The sequence below is a fragment of the Euprymna scolopes genome, chromosome 26, assembly GCF_053919585.1.
Source record: "Euprymna scolopes isolate OS-2025 chromosome 26, ASM5391958v1, whole genome shotgun sequence".
In the NCBI taxonomy this organism is placed as follows: Eukaryota; Metazoa; Mollusca; class Cephalopoda; order Sepiida; family Sepiolidae; genus Euprymna; species Euprymna scolopes.
The window spans coordinates 20,391,860-20,416,859 of record NC_136507.1 but is presented as its reverse complement, the minus strand read 5'-3'; the positions used below and the strand labels follow the sequence as shown (position 1 = coordinate 20,416,859).

Genomic DNA, 25,000 nt, shown 5'->3' with positions numbered 1-25,000 from the left:
TTTTTGCTTCTAACTCGACAGGCTTGCACTGCCTTTATTTCTAAGTAAAAAAAAAATACACTTTAAAATAAGTTAAAACACTCACACATAAAAAAGAAAAAACAAATTCAAATAATTGTAAAGGTAACTTAGCTTGCCTTTGGTAACATTTATTTGTCAATGCCTTTTCTGTTTTGTTAGCTATTCTAGGAAATCACGAAGGAGAATCCGTTTCGTATGTAAATGTATCATAGAATGATCCTTCATTTTGGGATTATTCTAACTTTTTAGGGCAGTTAATTCTTATTAACACTAACTCCTATGTCCGGTGAACAAGCTCAAAGTACCACTCGTGGTAGCCTAAAAAAAAGAAAATGTAGGACTTCATCACCCTGAAAAAAAAAAAAAAAAAAAAAAAAAAGAATTTATCTCCCATAGCAAAAAAAAAGTGTTGATTAACTGCCCTAGAACGTTAGAAATGTCTGGAAATTAGATCGTTTTACGTCCAATTTATATGCAAAACTCTAAATTCTAAATTAATCGGTTGTTTACATTTTATTCTTGGTACTTATGCAAAATACGGACCGTGCTATTTTTTTAGATAGGATTTTCATATTAAATTCAATTGTTATGGTATATTTTGTTTATTAAATGGTTTGTGGAAGTACAGAATAGTTAACAAACACTGTCCCCTTCCAATCTTAGGAATTTTTTTTACTGCTTTTCACCCCCCCCCCCCCAAACACGACAGAGTGCCACTTGGATGTAAGGGGCTATTATCTGGGATAAAATTTGCAGGGTACTATGTAGGGAGTTTAGCAGCAAGATGTCCGTTCACATTACACTTGAACTTCTGCATGTCAGTACAGTCAGGGAATCAGGTAGCAGTTCGAGCGAAGAAACTATTTAAGTAGAAGGCTTTACAGCATTTAGAGATCTTTACATTGTAGGGGTGGGATTTTGCTGATTGTCGAGTTAGTCGGGGATATTTATGCTGAGGTGGTCCAAGGGCTTGAGTTTCGTCGAAGCACTTTCCGTTACAATACTTTTAGAATAGATACAGGGATGGAATATTTCGTCGATGGGACAGAGGTTGGTGTTTTGCTGACAGTGTGGAAACTATTAGGTTAGCCAATCTTTTTGTAACTCAATCTAGCAGCGAGATACTAGTAGCAGATTCTCCAGGCCAGATGTGGTAATGCATGGGAGAATGGTGTTTTTTTAAAGTTACAGGATACTCTCAGGCGAAGTAACTTTCTATGATAGCACGGTGGAAAGAGCCACCTTCTTCGCAGCAGCCTTGGCAATGCTCGCGATATCAGTGTTTGAGAAGGTTGCTTGTAATTATTAAAGGAAAAAGGGTTTGTTTTTAATAGTAACGAGGTACGTGTGCGTCTATATTACTGCGCTATTTTTTAAATAGTATTTTCAAGTTAAATTCATTTTTCATGTTTTATTTGTTTATTAAATTGTTAGGTGAAAGAACAGATTAGTTACAAAATACCCTCCCTTCCCCATATTAAGAATGGGTTTCTAAATAATAATGTTATTATTTCAGCGCCGTAACATAGATGCACGCGTATCAATAAACTGCCATTTTTATTTTCCGACAAGTTTTTCATGCTGTCCACACGTAATCGTCTAAAAATTATAGAAGATCATTTTTTTTTCTTTTTTTGTGAGCAATGGGGCGAGATTTAGCTGAAAGTGTTAATTTACAATCACATCGTTACAATACTTGGCCTTTTGGTCAAGATCAAAGTGTAGTATCTGTTCTTCAGCACTTCCATTTCTTGTTCTCTTTCGGTGAAGGAGCAGTCCTTCACGACTGAGACAATTTTTTATTTTTGTACCTTTTCTCCACTTTAAAAAACGACCCTGGTGTCTAACTCTGTCCCGTGGGGAGGCATTGTAAATAGGTACAATCATATCGTTATTTAATGTTTTTAGTTACTCTTGGACAAGGGCTAGTTGTGGGTAGGGGTTAATGAGACGGGAATGATTGCTAGATGAACAACGTCGGAACTTGCATCGGCCGAAACAATCCTCATCTCCAGAAAACGTAAATGAGTGTCGACCGTGTAAAAGGAGAATAGTTGGCATGTTTTCAGCAAAGTGATTGTTAGCTAACACCTTTAGCAGTTGCGTCACAGGTCGGTGTGTGTGGGGGGGGCACTAACCTATTCGGGTTTAACCGGCTTCCTCCGGGAGTATGAAATTCACAAGCGATCCCATCCCCAGTTGCATGTATATCCGTGTCAGGAGAGATAAGATTTTGTATTAACTTATTTTAAAAGTGTTTTTTGTTGTTTTAAAATAAAGCCAGTGTAAAGTCTGTCGAGTTAAAACAAAAAGCAAAATGGTGGTGTCATTCAAGTCAGAGACAAGTCTCGATAATCGCTCGCAAATCGAAAATTAAACAAAATTCTAGTAGAACGTTACATTTTCGCAAGATTGGTGGTATTTGTTGAATGTGTTTCTATCAGTATTTTGCTTAATGTTCGATTTTTGAGCGATTATTTAGGCTCGACTGACACCACCACTTGTTTATCGTTCTAACTCAACAAATTTTATCCTACGTTTAATTTTTAAAAAACAAAACATTTAAAAATAAGTTAAAACAAACAACAACAAAAAAAAAACTTATCCAGGAAGTGTGAGAAATAACTTCTCTTGCCTTTGGTAACATTTACTTTTTGTGTATTTATTTTTTCACTCTCCGTCTTTTCTTTTTGTTAGCTCTTCTTGAACATCGCGAATAATAACTAATAATAATTATTAATTAATTAACAATAATTAACAATCAGTTTTAAGTGACAGCCAACTAGACCGTCACTTCTGAGAGACAAGGCCTGTTAACTAAAAATGACATCAAACATAATAGACAAATCAAGCAAGAGTTGTCGATAATGAATTTCAACTTTTTGACAAAAGGATAAAAAAAAAAAACTTTTCTACGTATCATGAAAAAGAGAAAAATAACAAACCCGATTTGTACTTAAATTTAACTTTATTCAATAATAATTAAAAAAAAAAAAAGAACAATAAGAATTAATTAAAACCGAAAATGTGTACGTTGTCCCTGCATCAAAAGATAAACATCACGGTTTATCATGGATTCCAAGGATTAGAATTCGTTTATTATTTTTATTGTGCATAATTTCAAAACATTTTCTTTTGCATATTTATTCAAATAAAAACAAGTAGAAAAAATCAAGCAGTGGTAATTATTATATATATTATAATTAGGGCTATGACAACAGCATATTCCTTTTATTGTTTTGACTCTCGAGTATATATATCTGACACAGACACAATTAATCAACCGAGAACCACATCACTCTACCTGAGAATCAAAACAAGGAAAAGAATATGCTGTTGTCATAGCCCTACTCATAAGTAATTATTTTATTATGAAACTTTTGAATATTTTATTCAATTATTTATTAAATATTTTTCGTGCATAAGTTTTCCATGAACACTATGGTAAAAAAAAAAAGTTCATTTTATTTCGTTCAATAAACGTCCGTATTGTTTATTTAGGTATCATAATTTTTATTAAAAAAGAAAACGCAAATTTTAGGGAGCCAACCTCTTCAATTTAGTCCGGTTTGTTTTCGGTAACTTACCAACTCGACACTAGTTCTTTGTCGAACCGAATAAAAGCGTTAAAATCTGTTAAAACACAAAAAAGATTAACTTATATTGCCTTTGGTAACATTCATTTGTTATGTCTTTGGATTTTTGATACTTTGGGGTTTTTTTTCGTTTGTGTGCTTTTCTGCTAAATACCCGAAAATCTTTTTTACTCTCATAAGAAAATAGACAGTTAAAAGAAAATTAATTCAACATATTATTTGTCGCGTTATTCATAAAAATGGTCGTTTCTTTAATTCATAATGACAATTTTATCAAAGGTTATGAAATTACTTAAATACATTTTTAATTAAATACGCTTTTCTTCTATATATAAACGTGTCTATAAAAGTGTGTGTGTGTGTGTGTGTGTGTGTGTGTGTGTGTGTGTGTGTGTGAGAGAGAGAGAAAGAGGGGACACTTTTCAACCTATATACCCAACGGGTTTTTATCTACACACTTGAAATGTGGTATATAGTGTAATCAAACAAGCGAAAAACTGTCCAATCCCTTTTCATTCTGAAAAACAAAGCTGAAGTGTCAAAATTTAAAAATTGGCACATGGAGGTCGTCGGATTTTTATTTGTTTGCAACCCCTTCCTTAAATGCGCATGCGTGAATGGTTCACATGACAGGTTCCTTATGTTAAGGATAAGTAGGTTTGCAAACACTTTTTAAAAGATCGTGTTAAGCTGGCATAATGGTTATCGTACTTGGCTCACTGTCTTTATGTTTTAGTTTCGATCTCAGCTCGAGTTTTTTTTTATTTTTTTTGCCTACAAGAAGTGAACTTTTTAGAAAAAAACAACATAATACTCGCATGCACATGTCTCAATTTTTTTGTATGAATTAAAATATAACATTTATACGTATTTTACGACCGGGCAACTCCGGGCGGCCTGCTAGTAATTAATAAAAATAACGTAGCTTATTTTGCTGTATTTTGTTGGATTAAAACTATTCCTTCTAATGGCACGTATCCGTAAGGGAAATTGTTCTTTCTTTTTAGGAAAAGAAAATACGTGCACTGTTGGCCCGTTTTTATAATTTATGCGGCAGTTTGGGATAATGCAACGAAAAACAATTTTTAATAAATCAACTAGATACGGGATATTTATATAGTGGCTGACCCCTGCTCTGGTATTATCTACTACCAGAATCTCATTTAGGGTCCAAGAGACTTGGGCCCCTGGACCAGTAGGGGGAAGTGGGGGTCGAGGGTCATCTAACTACTTTGCTAGTCATTTTATTGAAACTTTATTTCTGCCCTAAACTAGACACTATCACCATAATACCACATTCTCTCCATGGAGTTTTTCTAATTAAAAGATCCCCAGCTTATGATTGGAAATTTATTTACAAAAAAATCTATTTTTACAGTTTCTGAAAAAATGAAAAAGAAAGCATGTATGTACAGGAAAATAAAACAAAACATTTATGTACAAACTGAGTATTAACTAGAAACGGGATATCCTACTGCGAGACTAGCGGTTGTCTCTACTGTGGCCGACTGGCAGCTACCTAAACGTGATGACATAGCTCTGTTAACTGGCCTTGTCTTCAAATGAATTTGTCAAAACATGTTGTAAAGGTTTGGGATCCAAACATCGCCTGCTGCTGTGTGTTTAGAAAATTCCAAGTTAACAAATGAATGAAAAAAATAATTAACCCTTTATAACTTGAATTATGATGTAGATGATTAAAAATATTTAGTTAATTTTAGGTAGTTTAAAGGTTAATGATTAGGGCTAGGGAAACAGAATATTCTTTTCGTTGTTTTGACTCTCGAGTGTGTATCCGTTGATATCTTATATGCGTTTATATAGAGTGATGTGGTTCTCGGTTGATTAACTGTGTCTAATTGTGTCGGATATATACTCGAGAGCCAAAACAATGAAAAGAATATTCTGTTGTCATAGCAGTGTAATGATACTATGATTTTAAGACTTTTTCACTATAACAATCTTTTATCATGAAGTTCAATAGTTAAACTACTATTGAGAAGTGTGTTTATGACAACGAAATCGTCTACTTTCTGAGAAAGATGGCGGCATACTGAATGTAAGCGATGTACAGTTGCAATCCAGAGGTATCTGGCATCTACCCAGGTGTGTGTGCAGTCAGCACCAACCCTATTCAGGGTTTAACTGGCTTCCTCCGAAGGAGAAAGTTTCATGGGAGTATGAAATTCACAAGCGGTCCCTAGTCGCATGTATACCCCCGTTAGGGGAGATGACGAGTTAGGTTTTTGCAACTTTTTGCAGGGAGGTGTCGACGTCCTCCTACATACAGCACCTGGACTTCCCAAATTGGTCACCCATTTTAGTAATGAGCAGGCTCAACGTTGCTTAACTTCGGTGATCTGACGGGGAACCGGTGTGTCAACGTGATTATGCCGTATACATCTACCCAGGTACTGAACTAATACGTACAAGGCGTGTTTGAAACAATTACCACTTTATTTATGCCGTCGTATTCATTTATTTACGATTCAACGAATTCGTTCAACCATGTTAATAAAGATAAAAATATTTGAAGGATTGTGAAGGAAGATGATAAAAATGGCAGGTTGACAACATGAAAATCTCACTTTATACATGCGGCTGGGGATCATTTGCGAATTTAATATTCCCTGGAAACTTCCTTCTTCGGATGAAACCAGGACTGAATATCATGCTAGTCATTACCGTTTTTGCTGCAAAGGTGGGTTCCCTCTATCGAGCTAGAAAACTACTCACACCTGAGAGTATCCTGTACCCCTACAAGGCCACCATTCGGCTATGCATGGAGTATTGTTGCCACATCTGAGCTGATACATCTACCACTAGTCTCTCCCTCTTAGATAAAGTCCAAAAAAGAGTTGTCAATCTAATCGGTCTCACTTTATCAACTAAGCTCCAACCCCTGTCTCATCGCTGCAATGTTGCATCACTATGCCTGTTTTACAAATATGTTAATGGAGTGTGTTATTATGAACTCGTTTCACTTGTACCCCCTCGATGTACATATCCCCGACAAACCCGCTTAGCAATAAGATCTCACCCCTTCACTGTTAATGTCTCTAAATACCAGAAAGCTTTCTATTCTAATAGTTTCTTCCCTCGAACAGCTAGACTTTGGAATTCCCTTCCTGCTACCTGCTTCCCTGACTGTACTGATATGCAGAAGTTTAAATGTAACAAACAAATATCTTGCTAATCTTTCCTAGACATGGCTCCAAATAGTAGCCCCTACGTCCAAGTGGGGATATGCTTTGTAAGGGGTGAATGGGTTTTAAAAAATGTTCGGTTCTGCTAAAGTACCATTAATTTTAATGGTAGTGGGAAGTGACAGTGGTCTAGTTGCTAACGACACAGATTGACGACTTGGATGCCCTAAGTTCCTTTCAAAAACCTCGAACCACTCCCTAACGAAACCTGGCCCACTCGACCTCCAGAGAATGTATATATTTCTTCTAAATTTTAGATATTATTTATCCAGGGCAACACTAATCACGAATATACCAACTTTGTGTGTATGTTTGTTTTTTGGTTTTTGACTTTTAGCTAGACATACGCACACATAGACACGGGCAACTGTTTTTTATATAATAGACTAGCGGGACTATTCAGCGTTGTCTGGGTGTGGAGAGGTTTTATGGTAAGGGTATTGATCAACGGAGTCCCCCCCCCAAAAAAAAATGCTTCAAACAAAAAATAAATTAAGCAACGTTGAAAACTTTATTTCTATATGAAATAATTGACCATTTTTTTTCTAATTTTCACATATTATGCGGCCAAGGTAATCGATCTTTCAGATGGTACCGGTCTCGATGTGGCTGACAAGTTTTAGCGAGGCATACAAAAATACACACACACACCGATGTTTGAGATTTATATTATAGATTAAAATATTTTTTAAAAATAGGCGCCTCTCTAGAATTTGAACCGAACCAAACCGACTTTTGCTAAATTAAGACTATAACTTAGTCGTAATCACGTTCACACAACGATTCTTGTTAGATCACTGAAGTTAAGCTATGTGAGAGCTGGTCAGCACTGGATGAGTGACCACTTTGAGAATACTAGGCGCTGCATGTCATCTTCCCATGACATGGATATACATTGGCTCGCTTGTGGATTTGATAGTCCCTGGAAACTTTCTCCCTCGGATGAAACCAGTGCTAAATATCACACCAGGTATTACCGGTTCGTTTAAAAAAGCAGTTCGGTTCAAATTCGTCAAATTCATCATTAATTTGACTCTTAGTGGGAGGTGAGAAATTAATTTTAAGAACAAATTTAATCTTTCGTTGTTTTTTATGAATCCTTTCTTTAATTATCGACTTATATAGTAAACAATCAGCTCACAATCATTATATTCATTTATTTATTTATTTATTTATTTTTATTTTTCAAATACCGATTTTCCCCGTTATCGTTTCACATACGTTTGTCATTTTATAATGAAAAATATTGTCTTTGGTTTAATCCGTTGCTCCTCAGAGACGATCAAATATTAATAATAAAAAAGACGTCTAAGATGGCAAGTGGAGATTCTTCTAATGTGATGTCAGATATTTATATTTGAGGGAGAAAGAATTTCGCTGATTATCAGCTTTAAAGTGAGATTTCCATGTTGCTAACTTGCCGTTTTTACCATCCTTCTTTATCATCTTTCGGCTTTTTTTTAAATTATTTTTTTCATTCATTTGTTAACTTGATATTGTCTAAACACACGAGGCAGGCCATGTTCTGATCCCAATTTTTTTGCAACATGTTTTGACAAATTCGTTTCAAGAACAAATTTAATCTTTCGTTGTTGGTTTTTACCATACCTTTCTTTAATTATCGAGCTATATAGAAAATACCTAATACATTCGAGGACAGATTTATACATGCACAAAACGACTTGTCATCGATTCATATATCAATCAGATGATTCTATTATTGGCATTGCCCCCCCCCGGCGATATATTTTAAGTAAAAATTACTTCTAGAAAAAACACCTGGAACGAGGTGCCTTCGATAAGCTTCCAGACATTTTTCGTATGGACACTTTTATTCATAGCACATGAAAGTCTAGTCCCCTTCGAAATAATCTCCTCCGGCTGCAATGCACTTGTTGTACAGTTCCCACAACTTTTGGAAGGCCCCGTCGAAGTATGAGCGTGTCAATGACCCTCGTCTTCAGTTGTCTCATAACGACAGACTCTAAGGTTTTCCTGGAGCCTAGGAGATAACCAAAAGTCTCAGGGAGCAAAGCCTGGACCATAGGGAGGGTGAGGAACTGTCTTGATGTCCGTCTTGGTCAGATACTATGTGACAAGGATGGAGCACATTTGGAACGAACTCTGCGCAAATTTTTCACATCTTCAGCTTCTCACAAATAATTTTATGAACAGTTCCCACACTGGCATCAAACTGTGCTCTTATTGTCTCTATAGGCACATGACGGTCCTTATCCATGAAATTCTTTATTTGGCCAATACACTCTTGTGTTCTCACTTCTTTATTCTTCCCATCATCCCTCACAGACTTCCTACATTCCTTGAATCTCTTATGCCGCTGAAAAACTGATGTTCGATTCATGCAAGATGGTTCAAAAGCAGCCTGAAACATTCCATACGTTTCTGTGCTATTTTTTCCAAGTTTAAAACAGAATTGTATTGCATATCGTTCTTCTAAAGGGTCCTTACGTCCAGATTGCAATTTCGAAATTCACCAAGCTTTATTAGGGTGTATTCCAATTCCTGCTGTAGCTGTTCATTTGAACGTGAAATCATTAAATTGGCCAGTAATAAGATGCACAGCAATAACATACTGTATTTACAAGATCCTACGATAATTTTAAATGCCTATACAAAAAGTCTAGAAACTTATTGAAGGCACTTCGTACACATAGGATGAACCACGTGAAAGTTGCAAACATCTTACTTGAACCTAATTATATGGAACGAACTGGATTCGAACTTGGAATACCCAGGTCTTCAGTGTCGTTAACCACTTAGCCACTGTCATTTCCCAATGATCTGTAAAAACATAAAAATTATTTTTTATTGAAACACATTTTTAATGATATGGATAAATATGAGAGGATTCTAAAAGTGATGCCTTCGATTTTTATTCCGCCTGAATAGATCAGATGGGATTTCAAATAGCATTGTTATGATGACTGAACTTAAGCATTCATGACCTGAAATTTCATTTCTCTGATGCAGATATTTACGATGTGAGACTAAGAAAGCAACCTCTTTCATGGACGTACGTCAAAGGCAACAAATGAGATGAGGGTTTTTGGCTTGTGGGCTTTTGACTTGAGGGCTTTTGGCTTGTGGGATTTTGACTTGTGGGCCTTTGTCCAATACTTCAGTTTTGGCACGACTAACAAGAGGTAGTCAAAAAGTCTAAGGAAAATTGGAACATTTTCAAAGGCTTAGTTTGGAGTTGAATTAGGTATTAAGGGATTAATGAAATCGAGCCTAATTTCCGATTCTAAAAGCGATTCTAAAAAAAATCAATTTTCCTATAAAAAATGATAACTATTCGTTGTTGTTAATAAAAATTTATAGATCATAATCATGAATTTAAGTAAAATGATCTTCTGTTGTCGGGAAGGGGTTTCTGCTTATTTTTCAAATGTTCATTTTACGGTACATCAGCTCTTTTTTGGGGGGGGGGATTATAAGAAAGAAACACAAGGCACCTTTATATCTTGCTTCCTCATCTCATGACCATGTCGGTTCCCCTGGGACAAAGCTCATAACAACAACGAAAGTCTCGTTTCTCTGGAATTAGAACTTTATTCGTTTCACGGTGGAAGTCGCACTCCTGTTCTTTGTCTATCCTTAGAAGGATGGTGTGAATTTCTCTATCGATTCATCTGCAATAAATCGCTACCTCTCGCCGCTTCCACGGGAAGTATTTTAGAATAACTGTCTGTCGGACGCAAACTAAATTCTATCTTTAACTGACTAATTAAAAATGTCCTGTGTGCTTTTCTATATATTTTAGGGGAAGAGGAAACATATGTTCCTACGTCACTGACACGTCATAATGTACTCGACGTTCGTCCTTGTCAAGGTTTTTCCAGTTTTAAGCCCGAGTCAACCAATTTGATTTTGTTTGACCCCTTGATACCGTCTGTATTAGAAAGCCTGTTTAACTTTTGTCGGTTTGCTCTTCCTTACAATAGGACCGAAAAACAAAACGCAATCTGATAAAAAAAAAAATAGCACAGGTAAAATGACACGAGTAGATAAATAGAAAAAAAAATGGCACAATCGAAAAATATCGATGAATGACAATGTGATTATCAAAATCTTGGATGCAGTACATAAAATGAAAACTTTAAGATATTTGTAAAATTCAAACGAAAAAAAGAAAAAGTAGGAAATCACCCCACCCACCCCAGCACACACAGATGAAATGCTACGTTACTGGACGATGTTAGAATCAGAATCGGTAATCGTACAGAATTATTTCATTACTCGATATACGTCGCAACCAATCGCCGTGGAAACAAGTGGAGTCAACATACATGATTTTCTCAACAACCTTGGTCTATTAATATGTCGTGAATTAACTTGACTTTATAAGCACTTCGCTTCGGTTTTGCCACTAGTTAGAGCTGGCGGTTGGGCAATGAGGAAGCTTGCAAATGTAGAATGCATTTTGGATGAAAAAAATATCTTTTTGGTTAATTTATTTCCGGTGGTTACGACCTTTGATTTCCTCAACTTTCTCGAATAAATGCTAGGACACGGATCCGTGAGTTGGTTCCCTGTGGACTCTAAAACGATTGAACCGATTTTTTTTTTTTTTTTTTTTTTTTTGACATTTCACAAAAATGTACCTTATGTGTCTGGGAGTGTTCTTAGATAGGTTTTGTAATGGAATGCCTCCGATAATTATCTATAATTGAAAAAAAAACATTAAGGATGGAACAGTCCGATGTTGACCAAAGTTAGCGCTTTTACACAGTCTAACATCTCAGGTTCATTTGAGAAGTTTTATCACCGTACGAACAAATGTGTCCGGTGTATACAAACTGCAATAGGTTCTTTTATATGACAGGGGCGCGTTCTAAATGAGTGTTTCTGTTTAGAGCACAACCGAAACAGATTTGATTTTTTGCATTTCAAACTTTAATCAAACCCTTATCACCACAAAAGTAAAAAGGCCAGGCATATAAAATCAACAGTAGGTTCTTTGATATGACAGGAATGCGTTCGAAATGATGTTTCTGTTTAGAGCACAATTGAAGCATGATACTTGACATTTTGTACGTTAATTTTGATTCTAGCCATTTCGTATATATAAAATAATTTTAGAAAATCAACAGTAGGTTCTCTACACTGCAATGTATTATGGACTAATTAAGTGGGAGAAGAAATGTGAAGCTTTCTCCCGGTGCATTTCAATGGGTCTCCAAATACAGATAGCAATTAAGCGATTTAATTGAAAAAATAAACGATTTCATTGGTTTCGATGAATATATATATATATATATATATATATATATATATATATATATATATATATATATATATATAAACACGGAAGAAATTACATAATTGTCGATGCAATAATTTATTTCAACCTTATGGTATTTTCAAGCATCTAAACTAGACAATTACATTTTTGATACAGGGCTGAGTATCAAAAATGTAATTGTCTAGTTTAGATGCTTGAAAATACCAATTTTTATGTTATTGCTCTGTTTACCACATTGAGCTCTCATACCCGGATTTCCTCCTGGAATTATTCCATTATAACACTATATATATATATATATATATATATATATATATATATATATATATATATATATATATATGAGACAATAGGAGTGGAAAATGAATAGACTCCATTTATCCCGATAAGTCTCCTCTAATAGAACTGAATTTACTCTCCTCTTCTATCTACACTCGTTATATATATATATATATATATATATATATATATATATATATATATATATATATATACTGTACTGAAGTGGCACTCAGTCTATGGGGGTTGAACTGGGTTCCTCGAAAAGAGGAAGTTTCATCGGAGAATGAAATTCACAAGCGGTCCCAGTCGAATGCATACTTCCATTAGGAGAGATGGCGTTAGCAGTCGACGTTTTCCTACATACAGCGCCTGGTATTCCCAAATAGTCACGAAACTAATGGCGAGGCTCAACGTTGCTTAACTTCTGCGATCTAACGAGAACGAACCGATGTGTGAACGTGATTATGTTGTATTATTAACGTATTATATATATATATTGCAAAAATGGTAATTAGTAAAAGCCTGAAAAAATGCTCAATACTATTGTAGAGCAAATATGTTTTTTTTTTATTACCATTTTATCTGTTTAGTTACACATTGTTCGGTTGCCGAATCATATTTACGATCCAGCAACTTCGTCAGACTTTACAGTAAAAGATTGAAAGATTTTCGGATATCGGAATCGAAAAACTTTGTGTTTATATCTCGATACGCAATACGATTTCTTTAATTATCATTTTTTTTTGTTTATTCTATTTTATTTAAAACAAAATCTTCCATTGCTGATAGGAATAAAAAAAATAAATATTTATTGATTTAAAATTTCAATATAACTAAAAGCCATGTATCACTCCTTTAAAAAATGTTTATACGTTTGAGAAAAGATATGCATATTGAACACGTTCTTTTTTTAATTTTTTTTTTTAAGCTAATCAGGAAAAATAATTTTATAGTTATATATTTAGAGATTTTTAAAGAATCGGAAACGGTAATTGTATCGGAATTGAGAAAAGTACTGAAATCGTCCCATAACTTTTATATTTATATATATATATATATATATATATATATATATATATATATATATATATATATATATATATATATATATATATATAAGACATTAAGAGGAGATTATAGATAGATATATGAATACCCGTTCACATACACCTTTCACGATAAAGCTAGAACCCAGAATTAGAATCGAGTAATTGCATCGACAACGGACAACGCCAGACCCAAGGTGGGTTTTGATGTACTGCATCTCATCAGTAACGTGTCTAACAGGTCGTCGCACTCATGAAGTGTGCAATACTGACGACCTAACTATATGGGCCACGGCGCAATCTATTGGCTATGCCTCGATTTTTTAAATTCTAAAATTCTTATATTTTTATCCAGTTTTACATTCTACGACGTGACAAGCAACGCGTTCTGTACAACTAAGATGGTTACTGCTGGTATGCAGGCGATAGATATCACATCTACAAACAGTAACTGAAATTAGCCGACTCCCCGGACACGATTTCGGAACAACCTATTTGTTGAGGGACATCACGTCCCTACGCAGGATGACCCGCTTTTTCTACACATATTAGACATTAAGAGGAGATTATAGATAGATATATAAATACCCGTTTGCAATACACCTTTCACGATAAAGCTAGAACCCAGAATCAGATAGAATCGAGCGATTACATCGAATACGGACAACGCCAGACACCTACTATATATATATATATATATATATATATATATATATATATATATATATATATATATATATATATATATATATTGAGCATAAAGATTAATAATTGTAAATTATGAATCAGTTTCAAAAGGAGAAACAAAACAAAATCTTTTGAAACTGACTCATAATTTACAATTATTAATCTTCATCCTCAATATTAATATAGCTCTAGGATAAATATACCTATTGAGCTTATTATATACCTACAGTACTGTGAACACTGTTCCTTTAAAGTATTAATACATTAAATTAAACTTTGCTCTTCTAGACTTTCGGTCTAATTCCTACTATATATATATATATATATATATATATATATATATATATATATATATATATATATATATATATATATATGCCTAAATGGATATTAACATCCATCTTTTCATCGAGAGTAATGTAAGTTTAATTATTTTTAATGTTTTTGTTTGTTTTCTGATTTATACCATACGTTTCTTAATGGCGAATATTGGATTTCTGAAGGGCGCATCGTCGGAAGATCTGAAATTGACATATTAATTTAGATTGTTTTCTATAGGTGAAATAGTCCGCCAAAATTTAGCGAAGTTTTTGATTTCGAACAAAAAGAAGTATAAAGTAAATAAAATCTTTGTCGCTATAATTCAGCTTAATATATAATATATATATATATATATATATATATATATATATATATATATAATGTATATGCATATATATATGTATATATATGTATATTATGTCTCAAAAAGCTTTCAGTATTTTGCATAAAAATGTAATAATAGAATATATAAAATTAAACATATGGCCGATGTAGCACTTAAGTAATTCTACTTGCCGCTAGAACATATTTCTACCATTATATAAAAGTCACTTTGTGTGTGTAAGTTCCTTCCTCATAGATTCCGAAACGGCTGAGAGTATCATTTGCAAATTTCACACAAAGCTACTTTATGTGTCTGGCAGTGTTCTTAGATAGATTTTGTACAGAAATCCATCCGATAAATATCGAAAATCGAAAAAAAAATCGTTCTTAAAAATAGTCATTTGTCTTTTATAGATAAAGAAAGAATAATTGGCGCTTCCACACTATTAGGACGGAATTTTGGAGTCGATAAATGTAGTTTTCAGATAAAAGCAATGGTTTTTACTGATTTTTTTTAAATTTAAGTCAGTTCTAATAAATTACAATGGTAGCTTCCAAATTATGCAGTCGAAATTACCCGAATATTACTGAATTATTAAAAATAAAAATAAAACCTTAATCGTGTTAGCAGATGAAAAATTGCGGCCATCTGGTTTAAATCGAAACGGAAAATTGCCTCTCTTTTGAACTCTCTTGTTTCTTACGATCATTTTCATCAAGTTCTATTTTTATTTTCTTCAATAAATAATTTTCTATCCTGAATTGATTTTCGCATTTTTTTTTATATAATCATCAAAAAAATACGAGGAATACATACGTACCATTATTTTCAAGTGAAATTCAGTTTTACGATTTCCGAAATTTCGTCCTAATAGTGTAGAAGCGCCGAATAATTTTTATAGGGGAATGTTTTACGAAGGCTGATAATAAAATCTTAGCAAATACTTTCTTCTTAAATACAAACATATTTTGTATAATCTGGTACTATAGCTTAGTGGTAGAGCATTTGATTACAGATCGAATGATCCCCTGCTCAACCTCGATGTATCTTACCCTTCTAATTTTTTTCCTCATAATTGAGTTAAAATTAGGATAAAAGTAGAGGATCCATTTAAAATCGCTGCAAATCATTTCTTCGTCTATAAATTTTAGAACTAAACATTAATCAGAAATGACTCTTCCAGGGCGTTCATTATAAAGCCCAAATATCAGCTGACGTGATGTAAACAGGGGATTAATGGACTATCTCATGACGTCACTTCCGTTGGTGACGTCACTTCCGGTATTGAGACCGGTGCCCGGCAGTCTGAGATTGGCACGCGACCAAGCTGGACGTGTGCAAACGTCCTACCGTTAAGGAATGGCTATACTCAACTCACTTTACCTGTAATTTATGTGAATACATGTTTCGTTCCTAAAAATCCTGTGTTCCTTCGTTTATGACCCTTTAACCCTATTACAGACAATTAATTGGAATCGGAAATATCGAAACTTTTAACATCATCATTATTATTGGCTCACATGGAGCTTTCACACAGGTCAACAAACGATCTGATTGGAAGGCTGTGGTGTTCTCTTGAAGCTGAGTGACAACAAGTCTCCCCAGACGTCCAGCTCTCTCCACCTCCTTCGATAGCATTTGCAAATGAATTTGTATCATCGCAACAGCCTCTTACCATTGATTTCTCGCTGGCAATGGCCATTGGTTTATACTGGAATTTGAGTTGCACTCAGCCTCCCCAAGGTTCCAGTTCTCTTTGCGCTTGTCCAGCCGAGGTCTAGCTAGCGCTCTCTCCTCGGTCTTTCAATCCTTCTTGACCCTTCTCGGCTCTTTGGTATCACTTTTTTATGGGGGAAGCGGTGTTGAAACAATGGGGGGGATGCATGATGGGGGTGTAGAACTTGTAGATATGCAGCTTCGGTGTTCTTCATTCCCTGCAACGCTTATTCGTTATATTGTCTTGTATTATTTCAGCCGTTTTCATGATCTTTAGTCGTTGTACTTTTGAAGTTATTCCTCTGATTCCAATTTCTGACATTCTTTTTTCGAAGTTTTTCGGAATTGTTCCTAGTGCTCCTACTATTATCGGTACTATTTTGATTTTCTTCATCATCCAAATCCCTTTTAACTCTCTGGCTAGCTCTGTGTATTTGCTTGGTTTCTTCTTTTCTTGTATACTCACCCTGTGGTCAGCTGGGAGAGCAAAGTCTACGATTTCACAGGATTTTTCTTTCTTGTTAATTATTACGACATCTGGTCTTCTTGCTTGGATGGGTTTGTCCGTCTGTATGTCCATGTCCCATAGGATTTTGTGGTTCTCGTTTTCGAGTGCTGTTGCGGGTTTATGCGTGTACCATTTGTCTGTACGCTCAAAATTCAATCGTTTGCACAATTCCCAGTGCACCGCCCTCCCCACTTGGTCATGCCTGTTTTTGTATTCCTTTTGGACCAGTTTGCTGCATTCACTTACTATATGGTTTATCGTTTCGTCTCTTTGTCCACAAAGTCTGTATTTGCTGTTTTCTTGTGTTTTATCGATCCTTGCTTTTATATGATTGGTTCTTATCGAGTTATCTTGTGCTGCAGTTATTAGAGACTCAGTTTCTCGGTTTATATGTCCTTTTCCCATCGATGTCCAGGTGTTTTTGCTATTCTTATCTTTTGTAATTCTTATGAATCTTCCGTGGAATTGTTTCTCTTCCCAATTCTTTTTCTCGTTTTGTCATTTTTCTCTCTGTTTTCTGTTTTGTTGTTTTTTCAGTGTCTCTCGCTGCCATAATTATCCTTTCAGTGTTTTGCATTATGTATTTTTCTAGTTCTTTTTAGTGTCCTTCACACAGTCTTTTATACAGATCAGTCCTCTCCCGCCGTATTTCCTTTTCACGTAGAGTCTGTCAATATCGTCCTTTGGGTGTAGTGCATTATGCATGGTCATGAGTTTCCTGGTTTTCTGGTCGAGTTGCCTCAGTATTCTTTTGTCCACCCTATAAACGGTCCAGTCTATCTTACTAGTGATACTGCCTATGTATTTATACCTTTTATTAGGTTTCTGCTATATAATTTCGTTTCAAGGAGTTTGCTTGTTCTCCTGATGTATTCCTTTCCAATTTTCTCTTTGTAAATTGTTTTTTTTTAGTATTCAGTCGAACAATAAATTTGATTGTAACTTTCAACTTTTAGTTTTAATTCCTATTTCTCTTATATATATATATATATATATATATATATATATATATATATATATATATATAATAAACCATCCTTATATATGTATATAACAAAACATCTAGTATATATATGTGTATATATATATATATATATATATAACATCTAGTATATGTATATATAATATAAAGCATCTAGTATATCTATATATATATAAAACATCTAGTATGTATATAATAAAATATCTAGTATATATATATAATAAAACATCTCGTATATATATGATATATATATAATAAAACGTCTAGTATATATATATATATATGTGTGTGTGTGTGTGTGTGTGTGTGTGTGTGTGTGTGTGTGTGTGTGTGTGTGTGTGTGTATAATGTCTGTATACATTTAAGGCATTGCTATTTCTGGCAAAAGACCAGAAAATTTTTCAAAATAACAAAACAAAAAATCTTTGTTATTTCTTAATTGAAGGGAAAACCAATACCATTTTCTATTATTTTTATCATCCCTAACACTTACCTGACATATCGATCTTGCAAAAAAAACAAATCTTGTTTATAAATCAATTATGTCTTGAAAAGTATGCAGTTTTATTATTTTTTTTTTTTTGTTAAATATTCCTTTATGTTCGCTATTTCTTTCATCTTTATCATTGTTGTTTGCGTTTTTCAAACATCCCAGCCGTTATCCTCTGCGGCTTTTTCCCCCAGCTGCTTTTTTCTCATAATCGTTAACTCACGGGACACATTTCCAAACGATATGGGACAAGAAAGAGGAAAGAGGTAACCTTAGTAAAAGTGAAGAGTAGAGTGTAGTAGATGTTCTATTAAATCAACGTTTCCCATGAATGATAAATGCACTGCGAGAATTTGTTTGTTAGTAACTCGTGATAAACGCCTTAGTTAATCTTGTGATCCCCACTTTTTTACCAGCTGGTCTTTTTAAGCTAGCGCTGAGGAAATTCTGTGAGAATCAGACAAATAGATACAGGTAATTATAAATGTTGCTTATTAGCACAATGCTTGAAAATAAGAATTGAAGAGATAGTGATAAAAAAATACCCAACATTGAAATGTTTAACTCATCAATTTTAATTTTCAAGCTATGTACTAATAAGCAAAATTTATAATTACCAATATTTATTTTGGCAACAATATTTATTCTGATGAGATGAGCCATCCATAGAAAAGCGATGAAGTCAGGAAAAAACTTTTTTAAATTTCTGTAATTTTGAAAACAATAAATTGTCTTGTAATTCTACGTAATTTAACAAAGAAATTTTTATCTATCTTATTGCTCTATCTCGCATATTGAGCGTTATTTATCGGCTTGGGATTGTCTTGAAAAATATTGATACTAATATTTCTTTTGACTTTATGTTTGCAATATTATAAAACCTGTATTCTTACGGCACTTCAGTATTGTATATATATATATATATATATATATATATATGTGTGTGTGTGTGTGTGTGTGTGTGTGTTTAAATGGAATTGTAGAAGGCGGTACAATGCAGAAGTAACGGAAAGACACAAGCTGAAGCAGGTGAGAAATTTATTAATACAACTTATAAATACATGTGTACATATTCATATTTTATATACGCAGTATATTTATATTTGCACAGTGGTTACCTGGGAAAGTCGGTCTGGTGGTATGTCCGTGTAATATAATATTTCGAGAAAGATCTCTTCGTCAGATGTTTACTTGACTTTGACTACACGTTTGTCAAAGTCAAGTAAACATCTGACGAAAAGATCTTTCTCGAAATATTATATTACACGGACATACCACCAGACCGACTTTCCCAGGTAACCACTGTACAAATATAAATATACTGCGTATATGAAATATGAATATGTACACATGTATTTATAAGTTGTATTAATAAATTTCTCACCTGCTTCAGCTTGTGTCTTTCCGTTACTTCTGCATGGTACCGCCTTCTACAATTCCATTTAACTACATACTATACAATGCTTCAAGCAAACTACACCCACCTCTTATATATATATATATATATATATATATATAAAGAAAAAAGAATTAAAAAATTAATATATATATGTATATAAAGAAAAAAGAATTAAAAAATTAATATATATATGTATATAAAGAAAAAAGAATTAAAAAATTAATATATATATGTATATAAGAAAAAAGAATTAAAAAATTAATATATATATATGTATATAAGAAAAAAGAATTAAAAAATTAATATATATATATGTATATAAAGAAAAAAGAATTAAAAAATTAATATATATATGTATATAAAGAAAAAAGAATTGAAAAATTTATATATATATATATATAAAGAAAAAAGAATTGAAAAATTAATATATATATAAAGACAAAAGAATTAAAATATTTATATATATATAAAGAACAAAGAATTAAAAAAATAATTTATATATGCATATATATATGTATATAGAATAATGTGTGTATATATATATATATATATATATATATATCTATACCCCTATGAATTCGTTTTTCTTTTGTGTGTATTGATATTCATATTAAAACCCCCTTTTTCTATTTATTTAAAAAGAAAATACAATTTTCTTATACATGGGTTGTGAAATTGCATCCATCTGCAAAAGATCTAGCCAATTTGCATATTCTTTTAAGCATTCGTTTTAATTAATTCCCTATTAGTTGCTTCGGTTTTCTAATGGTATAATCATCTTTAGTTAACTATTACGTGTAATTATATTCATGCAGATATTCGACATGATTTATGCTTGCATAATATTTGCGTAAAATGTTTATAGTAAACACAAAATTGTTTCCATATGTATTTATGTATACGTATATATTTTTGTTTAAAAAATTTTGCCTACCAAACTCCACCTAGAGTTTTTGGTCTACACGCAGGAAACTTCATATATAAGGTATTTGAATCCATGCAAAACTTTATATTTGGGTTTTAGCCCGGAAAAATCGATGCAAAAGTGTGAAAATTAAAAAAAATTAAATTTGCCAGGTGAAGGTTGAACGCCGACATTACGAATGCATAACGTAATAGCCATTGGTTCATGTTGCTCAGCATACACCTCAAAACACCCGGGCAACGCCGGGCACCCATACTAGTATATCTATAAAAGTGAAAGTGTCTTTCTGTGTGTGTATCTGTGTGGCAGTGTGTGTACATTTCCCTACGCAATAACTCTGTCAATTTTAAGCCTACAGACTCGAAATTTGATATACAGGGTACTGAGATTTGGGAAAATCTTTGTAATCGGTTTTCGAGCAGAAATTTTGTGATTAATGGGTCAAAGTTGAACGATTTGACCTTTGAGAACTTGATTTGAGCCCTAAACAATAAATTTTAAAGGGTCGTAATAGGGGTTAAAGTTAAAAATTATTGACCGATTTTTTTTTTTTTTTTTTTTTGCCCAGCATACACTTCAAAACACCCTGGCGACGCCGGGTACCCATGCTAGTATATATAAAAGAACAAAGAATTAATAAATTTATATACATATATGCGTATATGTATATGTATGTATATGTACATACATATACATATATGTATATATGTATACGTATGTATGTGTATATGTATATATGTATACGTATGTATATATATATATGTGTGTGTATATGTATATGTATGTATATGTATATGTACATACATATATGTATATATGTATACGTATGTATATATATGTATATATGTATACGTATGTATGTGTATATGTATATATGTATACGTATGTATATATATATGTATGTGTATATGTATATATGTATACGTATGTATATATATATATGTATGTGTATATGTATATATGTATACGTATGTATATATATATATGTGTGTGTATATGTATATATGTATACGTATGTATATATATGTGTGTATATGTATATATGTATACGTATGTATATATATATGTGTGTATATGTATATATGTATACGTATGTATATATATATATGTGTATATGTATATATGTATACGTATGTATATATATATGTGTATATGTATATATGTATACGTATGTATATATATATATATATGTGTGTATATGTATATATGTGTACGTATGTATATATATATGTGTATATGTATATATGTATACGTATGTATATATATATGTGTGTGTGTATATGTATATATGTATACGTATGTATATATATATATATGTGTATATGCATATATGTATACGTATATATATATGTGTATATGTATATATGTATATGTAGATATATGTATATATGTATATGTAGATATATTTATATATGTATATGTAGATATATGTATATATGTATATGTAGATATATGTATATATGTATATGTATATATATATATATGTATATGTAGATATATATATATATGTATATGTAGATATATATATGTATATGTAGATATATATATGCATATGTGTATATACATATATATATGTATATGTATATATATACGTGTATATACATATATATATGTATATTTAGATATATATATATATATGTGTATATACATATATATATGTATATGTAGATATATATATATGTATGTGTATATACATATATATATATATGTATATGTAGATATATATGTATGTGTATATACATATATATATATATGTATATGTAGATATATATATATATGTATATGTAGATATATATATATATATGTATGTGTATATACATATATATATGTATGTGTATATACATATGTATATATGTATGTGTATATACATATGTATATATGTATGTGTATATACATAGGTATATATGCATGTGTATATACATATGTATATGCACATGCATATATATATATGTATATATGCATGTGTATATACATATGTATACATGCATGTGTATATACATATGTATATATGCATGTGTATATACATATGTATATATGTATGTGTATATATATGTGTATATACATATGTATATATGTATGTGTCTATAAGTATGTGTATATGCATATATATATGTATGTGTATATATGTATGTGTATATGCATATATATATGTATGTGTATATATCTATGTGTATATACATATGTGTATATGTATGTATATATTTATATGTACGTATATATGGATATACATATGGATATATGTATATGTATGTATATATGTATATGTACGTATATATGGATATACATATGGATATGTGTATATGGATATACATATGGATATGTGTATATGTATATATATATGGATATACATATGGATATATGTATATGTATGTATATATGTATATACATATGTATATATGTATATATATATATGTATGTATATATGGATATATGTATGTATATATGGATATACATATGTATATATGGATATACATATGTATATATGGATATACATATGTATATATGGATATACATATGTATATATGGATATATGTATGTATATATGGATATACATATGTATATATGGATATACATATGTATATATGGATATACATATGTATATATGGATATACATATGTATATATGGATATACATATGTATATATGGATATATGTATGTATATATGGATATTCATATGTATATATGTATGTATATATGGATATATGTATGTATATATGTATATACATATGCATATATGTATATACATATATATATATGTATATATATATATGTATATGTACGTATATATATATATAAGATTTTGCTTTAAACAAAATAAAAAAATAATTAAAATAATCGTTTTTCGCATATACATTATATATATATATATATATATATATATATATATATATATATATATATATATATATATTCGAAAAACGATTCTTTTAATTATTTTTTTAGTTTGTTTAAAGCGAAATTTGCCATTGCTGGTAATAATGATAAAATAATAAATATTTATTATTTTAAACTTCCAGTAAAACTAAAATCAATAAATCACAGACAACCTTCCCAAGTATATTTTTACCTTTAGGAAACTATCTGCGCATTTAACACGTGATTTTATGATAAACGAGGAAAAATTACAACTTTATATTTAAATATTTAGAGATTTTTAAAGAATCGGAATCGGGAATTGTATTTGAATTGAGGATCTAGTACGAAATCGGTAATTGTATCGGAATCGGGAAAGATTTTGGAATCGTCCCGTCACTATTACCATACAGACACTAGTGTTTCATTATTCTGGAATCATTATTAAAGGAAGTTATGGTTGCCGATTGTTATGGGGTTCGAACTTCGCAACGAAACCTTCTCTATGACATGAAATCATTTTGTCAACACCTAAAATATATATATATATATATATATATATATATATATATATATATATATATATATATATATATATATATATATATATAGTCTTTGAAGTTTTTAACATTTTAAACTATAAAAAAAATTATTTTTTATCATTCGTTAAAAAAAAAAAAATCTAGTCAGTAAGTCATTTAATCACCTGCAATCACTGCATCAACTCTCAAATTTACTATAATACCAATTTTTTTATTTTTCAAGGGATCATCAGTTGTTTACCATGAAACACTGTTTCGGGGATTTAATATATATATATATATACTTGACTCCTCTACTTCTCAATATTTTCATCTTAGTTAATAATACGAAAGTAAAAAAAATTACATTGAAACTTACAAAAGCAAACACACCATTATCAATAAGGCTAATTACGAAACTGGTCACAACATTTTAAAATGTCTAGCATAGTAATTAACGGTAAAATTCTTAGCCGTTAAGCAATCGACCTTTTGAATTTTTTCATACATTTCGCACGTAATCCTGTTTACTTGCACGATCTATTCACTACAGATGTTTATTTGAATGTTGTAAATTACCGTTGGATCACCGAAGTTAAGCAACGTTGAACATGGTCAGTACTAAATTGGTGACCATTTCGGACTTTCAGGTGCTGTATGTGCTCTCCGTTTATCTCGGCATTGCTTCCAGTCGTCCTGGACTTCTTGCCACTGGACTCAAGCAGTGCCGATTCAAGAGAGCTGTGATTGAGATTGCGCAACCTTTGCCTCACAATTACACGCGAAGATGCCCCAACAGGGGGTATCCTTTGTCTTTCGAGACTAAACAGAGGTATAGAAATTACTAGCAGTTACA

The 25,000-nt window shown here is 31.9% G+C and overlaps 1 protein-coding gene and 1 pseudogene across 2 annotated transcripts in view; one reads left to right on the top strand and one right to left on the bottom strand.

Annotated features, from left to right (window-relative positions):
* Positions 1-25,000, top strand: part of LOC145247944 (uncharacterized) — a 677,357-nt gene that overhangs the window by 6,362 nt on the left and 645,995 nt on the right. The window lies entirely within an intron of this gene.
* On the bottom strand, positions 5,899-6,018 carry LOC145248369 (5S ribosomal RNA; annotated as a pseudogene).